Here is a 7,650-nt window from a genome sequence, read left to right as displayed (position 1 = left end):
ATATGGCCTTCTTGGTGGAAAGATATCCATTACATGAAAATGATGAAGAATGGCTTAAGAACAAGCAAAATGAAACATTCCCTAATTGGTTTCAAAAGAAGGTAATAGCTAGACAATAATTTTTTTCTAATTTAAAGAAATCAAGTAAATGTCTAATTGCTTTAGTATTTTATTTTTTGGAAAGATTTCGTCAGAATTGCTTGATGTGAAAAGTATGGTATCTAAGGAGGTAATGTGGCTTGCAGAAGGGCCTAACAAGTATGTCCCTACATTCAGTGGCTACAAAGTCAATGGTGTTACCTACAGCACAAAAGATCGTGATGATACGCGACAAGTTCAATGCAGCGGTGTTTGTGTTCATGCTGATACAATGCTCGTGCAGGATAAGGATAAGAACATTGAGCATATTTCACATACATTTTATGGAGTAATCACAAGTATTTGGGAGTTGGACTATAACCATTTTCGAGTCCCTATCTTTCGGTGCAATTGGGTAGATATGAACAAAGGGGTTAAGATAGATGATTTAGGATACACAGTTGTTAATTTACACAAGTTAGGTTTTCTGAACGACCCTTTTGTGTTAGGTAAACATGTCAAGCAAGTTTGTTACATTGATGACCCTCTTGAAAAATTCTGGTCAGTTGTATTAAAATTACCAAACAAGTTCGATGATCAAAGTGACGATGAAAATGAGGGATCCGTAGAAATTGAACTTGAAAATGAGGTAGATGTCACCATGTTCCCAACTGTTGATGAAGTCGAGGAAGAAAATAGAAGTTACATGCGGGAGGAAGAAGAGATGATTCAACTTCCATAATTATATCAACTGATCAGATGTTGCCTATAAGTGCCTATGTTATCCCCTTTGCTTATAATTTGTACTAAATCAAATTTGGTTGGACAGTTTATTGTAAGATTTGTTTTGGCATTGTTCTTGAAGGATTTGGTTTGATTTTTATCCAAGAATTGTTATATGTAATTTGTACCTTTCAGTTAGGTTGAGAAGTTTTTTGTACATCTGGTTTGACAACTTGTTGGAAGCATTTATTTGACAATGTTCTTAAAGCATTTGGTTTGCTTTTTGTCTAAAGATTTATGTTTTAGGCAATTTTTTTAAAACCCTCTGAAAATTAGACAACGGTTTTTCATAAAAGTTGTTGTAACATATTTTCTAATGCAGGTGATTCAGACAACGAGTAAGACACCATTGTCTGAAACTCTTTTACTCAACAGGGGTGATAAACTATTGTCTGTTATGCTTTATTTCTAACATTGGTTTTTCTGCACTATTGTCTCAAATAAATAACACATTGGTACCTGAAAACCGTTGTCTAAGTTGCACAACAGTCCTTAAAACCCATTGTGTAAAACCATAGAAAGCACACCGGTTTATTATGACCTAAACAACACTTATGCCAATAGATGTCACACAATGAGGATAAATATAACCATTGTCTCATTGGAGAACAGGGGCACCATTTAGACAACAATTTCGAATAAGTTGAATCACCATTGTGTGAAAAAGAATGATACAAGGCTTTTTGGTCAACTACCAATTAATTGTTGTCTGATTTTTTGAGACAACAGTTTTATTGGCCACCATTGTGTAATAGGTGTTGTCTGATTCAGTTTCTGGTGCAGTGATAATATATGTTGTTATGTGGATGACATACTTAGAGATCTTGTGGTGGCAAGCATTTGTATGGCATCATTTAAGGCCCAAGCTCTGATGTATTGATATGGTAATGTCCTGGTATAGGTTGGCTATGTTTGGGTACTTATGAATGGGGGGCCCTCTTGTGCATTTTCTGATGCAGATGTCAAATTGATGGATGAGGACCTGCACATATTAGAGGTAAGGGTTCTTTGTGCAAGAAATAGTACATGTCCTTAGTACAATGGTTTTTTCTACAATTTAGTGGTTAACCACAAGCTGCTTTGTCAGGTAACTGCAAAAACTTTCGTTGATTTTTACTAATAATCTTGTTAAATTAATAATTAATTGCTCCCAATGTCAGATTATTTTTTAGTATAAATAACAATTGAGATAAATTAATAAAATTGTATGTTCCCGATGTATCGAAATTTAAGTGTAGTTTTTATAAAGATCACTTATTTAATGCTTTGCATGAATGTAACTGTATGTACATGATTATTAATAATTTCAGATTGAGAAAGCAAATATGATCATTATGTGTTCACTGTCTTGTTGATAATAAAAATATTAGAAAAGTATGCAATTACATGAATGCCTTGTTTTTTTGGTTAGATAGGGAGTTTCATATGTACATGTACATTTATTTTGCTGGGCTCACTGGGTGCATTATGTGCTTAAGAAAGGGTACTCCCTCTGTCACTTACGTATTCATAACATGAGATAAATTATTAAATTATACCTAATCTGTAAGATTTAATATAATCATGAGTGATTTTGTTGGATTCGTATTTATAACTACTTTAATAGGATGAAGTTTTTACATTTATTATTAGTACGAAATTAAAGATATTAATGATCAAAAGTGTGCATTGACAATTATGTCCAATACAAAAAATAAACATTTTTCAGAACGAAGGGAGTATGAGTTTGAAGAAAAAAGTGGTTATTTTGTTACACATAATAAGGATTATGGGTAAAAAGGTGAGTGTTTTTAAACAAATGAGGAATGCAAAATTCACTCATTTGCGTATCTTGTATTTGTTATCCAAAATAGAAAAAAAGAATTATTAGCAAGACGTAATTTTAGAATCTCTTAATTTCACTATCTTATTGTGTTACCATACTCGGCAAATCAGTGTGTGTTTGACTGCTGGGCTCTGAATCTGATCCTTGATGTTGCAGTTCTACACTTTATGCTACAAATAGGATTTAAAGTCGTTGAGAAACTTATTTTTAAGGAACAAGACCTCTTGAAAACTGGCTCTAGTTTATCCTTTTGATGTTTTTTTTAATTTTTTTTTATCTTTTTGATGTTGTGTTTAAAGTAGTTATATGATTATGTAAAACAATTTTATTGGTAATCCTTTTTTTTTTATTGAAAAAAGACACTGTTTAATAATGAAATATTTTATCAAATTAGATTACTCTGTCACCCTTGCAGGTTTGTCCCTGCACTCGTGTCCAATTTTGTGTTTAGGATTCTTGATATTTTCTATATTAGGAATCAAATGCGTTGATCAATATCCAAGTCCCACGCTCGCCACACAAATGTGGTAGCCTTTCTTTTCTGCACACATAATTTGTATGTATACAAGATATACCCTTGACTAACTAGAGTTTTTTTGTGTGAAGATTATGATGACGAGAGCCCGTTAAAGGATTCTGGTCTGAAACCACCCATGACGACAGATTTTATAAGAACTACCTCATTATAGTGGTCAAATAATGGCCATGACACTAGGCCAAGGACATGCCATTTTATCTGCTGAAGTAGTTGTTGATTTTGTAAACCAGAGTTATGTAGTAATTTTCAAGTCTGAACGTGTGTAGTAGCTGTATTAATTCTGGTACTTTGGAATTGTCTAGTAATATCACATTTGCAAATATAATTTTTTTTGTAATTAGAAATTGTCTAAATGATGCAGTTCATCATAGTGGTGATATTGTACTGTCTTTCTAATGATTTGATTGGGATTGGGAAAATAGTTCTAATATAGAACTGGGCTTTAATGTATGCAGAAAGTACATTTCAAAATTTGACCATTGTTATTGTGTTGTAATAGGTATTAAAAATGTTGTAAATAGGTACTAAAAAGTGTTGCAAAAGTGCCACATGTCAAGCTGGATCCACATGTAAGTGGGCTCCACCTGTCAGTAGGCTCCACCTGTCAGTGGGCCCCACAACTGCCACGTGTCAAAAAGCCACGTGTCAGTCCACGTGTCACTTTGGCCCCCTTTTTTTGACATGTCATTGCTTTTTGCAACATAATTTTTTGTGTTGCCCTTGATAATAAAATGTTTCCTTTGAACCCTAAGGCAACGCCAAAAATACTAACATCACAAAAGTGTTGCCGTTGAATTTTTTTGGTCTGTTGCAACATTTATTTGGCATGTTGCAACGTTTGTGGAATGATGCAGAAGGCCACTTTTGGTGTAGTGAAATATATAGGATCTGTAAACTCAAGAATGTAATCAACTTCATCCCACCATATTTCATCAAGGATTGTTGTCCTTATAAGAGGGGATTTGGGTTGATCATACTTACGATAAGTGCTTCACTCCTCACTAAGCACCAACCTCTCTAAAGCACGTTTCTGAAGTTTAAGTCTTTTGAGCATAACGATTGTTGATGCAAATCTTATTTCAACAACTTTAAGAAAGCCTTAAAGGTGCAATATTGTTGAACATTGTTGCCACCATATTGTGATTAAGTATGAAAGTCTTAATCATTAGTTCTTTATCAACCACTTCTTTAATATAATGACACTCAATGAAAGCATCTTTATCAGACTGGATATTACTGGGATCATAAATATTCTTCAACGCCAAGTTGAGAATGTGGACTACACACAGAGTACAGAAGATGTGAGGAAACTGAGCCTCAACAAACATGCCTAAAAAAATAAAATAAACATATGCAACATAAATAGACATACAAAATAACATATCAAAATATGGACAAATTATTTGACTCTTTGTTATAGTACCTTCCGCCTTGCACACAGGAGCATTATCATTAATGACTTGAACCCCATTTTGAGCTCCCACTTGCATGATGACCTCCTTGATTAAATGCTCCATGAAAAATTTATCTTTCACATTTCCTTCATAATTAACTACTTTTATGAACATAGGACCAAGTTCAGTGACTGCCATAAAATTTATCAAAGGCCTTCTTTGAGTGTCACTCCACCCATCAGAAACTATAGTTATAGCTTTTTCCTTCCATATTGTCTTGATGGGATCTAACAATCTTTGAACATATGCTCTCTCGTTCTGTAACAAGGTAGTGTGTAAAGTATTGTAAGTTGGAGGATCATACCCAATAAGATTGATCTCGGAAGTTATATTGTATGATTTGATGTGATATGAATTTCTAGCATAATGAAAAGGCAAACTCCCAGAATAAAATCCCCTTGCAATCTCACTATCCAATAGTGCTCGCCTCTCCATTTAATTATATGCTTTGTTGATTGGATTGTTCGGATCCGCCACCTTTTTTGTTTATATATGTTGCCTCTTCTCAATTGGTCCCCAAGCACTACAAGATTGATTTTGACTTGAAGGAGATAGCGGAATATCCATTGGTCTCCTTCTTTCTTCGGCCTCCGCCAATTCCCTTTGAAACTCCTTTAAATGTTCAGAAGTGACTTTTGCACAAACCGCAACTTTTTTCCCTTTAATCTTTAGCAAATGTGCTTTTGCCCTTGAATAAGAACCCGTAAATTCATCGTTAGAAAAATTATAATTGATTTTTGTTTTCCTCTTTCTTTTAATTTCACAATTTTTGTAACATGCTTCCATAAAATATCAACATCTCCTGATTGTTGGCTTAGAGAAGCTCCGGTACTTGTAGCCGAATTTGTGGATGAATTAGACTCCACGACCTGGAAAATTTAAAGTAAAAAATGAGTCACTAACTCACTTTACGAGAGCTATAATTAAAAAAATAAACAAAGAAGTTTCCAAACAATACACAATCAATCATGTTTACATAATTGTACAAACAAAACATTATATACAAATAAAACAATATAATAATATTAATTAATAAACAAATATTGAATTAACAAATATAATTAAAAAAGTAACATTGTTCTTATTCCTTGGTAGCAGGGCAGCTCATGTGGACAAACATAAACACCTCACGTAGACACACACAAACAAAATACAAAATATACATACAACCTATATATACAACTAGAAAGCCATAAAAGTAGAAAATAATTCGTGATTCACATAATCATACCAATAAATCAAGGAAATAAAAATATTAAGAGCTTACCAGATGATGGTGAAAATTCTGCCGGAGTTGTGACGAAGAACACTGGACACCGAAGACGAAGATGAAGTCGCCTCGTTGCCTCTCCAGGCTGCGAATCCCTGCTGCCACCCCTTCCCCCACCCCTGCGAATCCCCGCTACCAAATACAGGGATATGCCGCGTGGCATACCCTGTGTGCACCCACGTGCAACCCCGAACGCACCCACAGCCCCGCAGTTTTTAGTGCGCAGTGCTCGAGGGGGTGACACACCCTTGCTTCTTAGATTATATTTAATATTGATATCTAAATGAGGATTATTATTATTTTTATAATAATAATTGACAGATTATATGAATACAATATAGATATATACAATTGGAAACGTGAAAAGTAAAAAGCCTAACCTCTCATCCCTAGTCTCTTATCTCTCGATCTCTCTCACACATATACATACATGATATATAGATTTATTTATAAATTGAGGTTCTGGTCGTTGTTGAGTCTTGCGGTATCTGTGAACCGATCCCTTTGAGATGATTTATCCTAGAAGTGATATTGCGGTAACCCATCACATCGTAACTTGGGCAATAATCTCTTGAATAATAATCAAGTCTTCTCGAGGGCTTGATGACTCATCTGGTTCTCGAATTCAGATAAAACTTCATAGAGCTAAGTGATTTCCTCATTTCTTGTTTCAATACAATCACTAATTATATGTTTTATTTTGACCTTTATGTTTGTTTCATTTTTGGTTAATTTTCCAGTTCTTGTTATTTATATAAATGTCCAATTATTGCGCATATAGTGTAATTATACCCAACAATCTTGAAGAGATTATTTGTTAAAATGTTAAATTAGCAAGATGGTTAGCGAAAACTGAGACTGCTAAGGTTGTTGATGTTGGTTCTGGTTCTTGTGGTACTACTTCCACCATTGATTAGACTACGTACGGTTTTCCACATACAATTGATTTATCGGGTATGTCTGCTAATTTAGTAGTGGAGCTTCATTATCTCGTTGGCAGAAAATGATGAAACTCTGGTTAACGGTAAAGGGCCTATGGCCGGTGGTTTAGTATGACCCTCTTATTGTGAATCAAGAGAAGGTTAGTTCTGCTAAGGTTTATGCTTTGTGGGTTAAAAAGAATAGGGTGACTGAGAAAACCATTTTGACCACTTTAGAGAACACCTTATTCAATGTTTATTCATCGGATGCCTACACTGATAAAGTCTTATGGGAGAAACTGGACCAAACCCACAATACTGATTCTCAAGGTCTTCAGAAGTATTCCGTGACGAGATTTCTTGATTTTAAACTGATGGATGAAAAATCCTTGACTGAGCAGGTGCATGAGTTTCAGATGTTGGTTCGTACTTTAGATGACTCCGAAATGGTCTTACCTGAAAAGTTTTGAGTGATTCTAGTGATTGAAAATCTCTCTAAGTCTTGGGAAAAGTTTTCTCTCCCTGAAAAGATAGAAATGAGAGATCCTATGGACTAACTTGATGTTAAACATGTTATGCAGAAGCAGCGCAAGTTCAAACTAGGACATGTGATGTCTTCTTAACTTGGGAGCTCGAAGGTGAATACAGTGATTGTAGGATTGAAAAAGAAATATGTTTCAAAAAATGATAACTCTAAGACTGACGAGAGCAAGGCTAAAAAACCGAAGGCAAACAAACCATGTTGGTCTTGTGGATTGGTTGGTCATTAGAGTAAGAATTAT

The 7,650-nt window shown here is 34.5% G+C and overlaps 1 long non-coding RNA gene across 1 annotated transcript; it reads left to right on the top strand.

The window, feature by feature from the left end:
• Positions 1–1,764: 1,764 nt before the first annotated feature.
• LOC141723368 (uncharacterized) lies at positions 1,765–3,664 on the top strand. Its single transcript, XR_012576257.1, has 4 exons — positions 1,765–1,858; positions 2,277–2,344; positions 3,102–3,213; positions 3,293–3,664. It is a non-coding gene; the product is annotated as an uncharacterized LOC141723368 (long non-coding RNA).
• The last annotated feature ends 3,986 nt before the right edge of the window (positions 3,665–7,650 follow it).

This window comes from Apium graveolens, chromosome 5 (assembly GCF_009905375.1).
Source record: "Apium graveolens cultivar Ventura chromosome 5, ASM990537v1, whole genome shotgun sequence".
In the NCBI taxonomy this organism is placed as follows: Eukaryota; Viridiplantae; Streptophyta; class Magnoliopsida; order Apiales; family Apiaceae; genus Apium; species Apium graveolens.
Note: the sequence above shows the minus strand (reverse complement) of the source record. Positions and strands in the feature narration are given on the sequence as shown.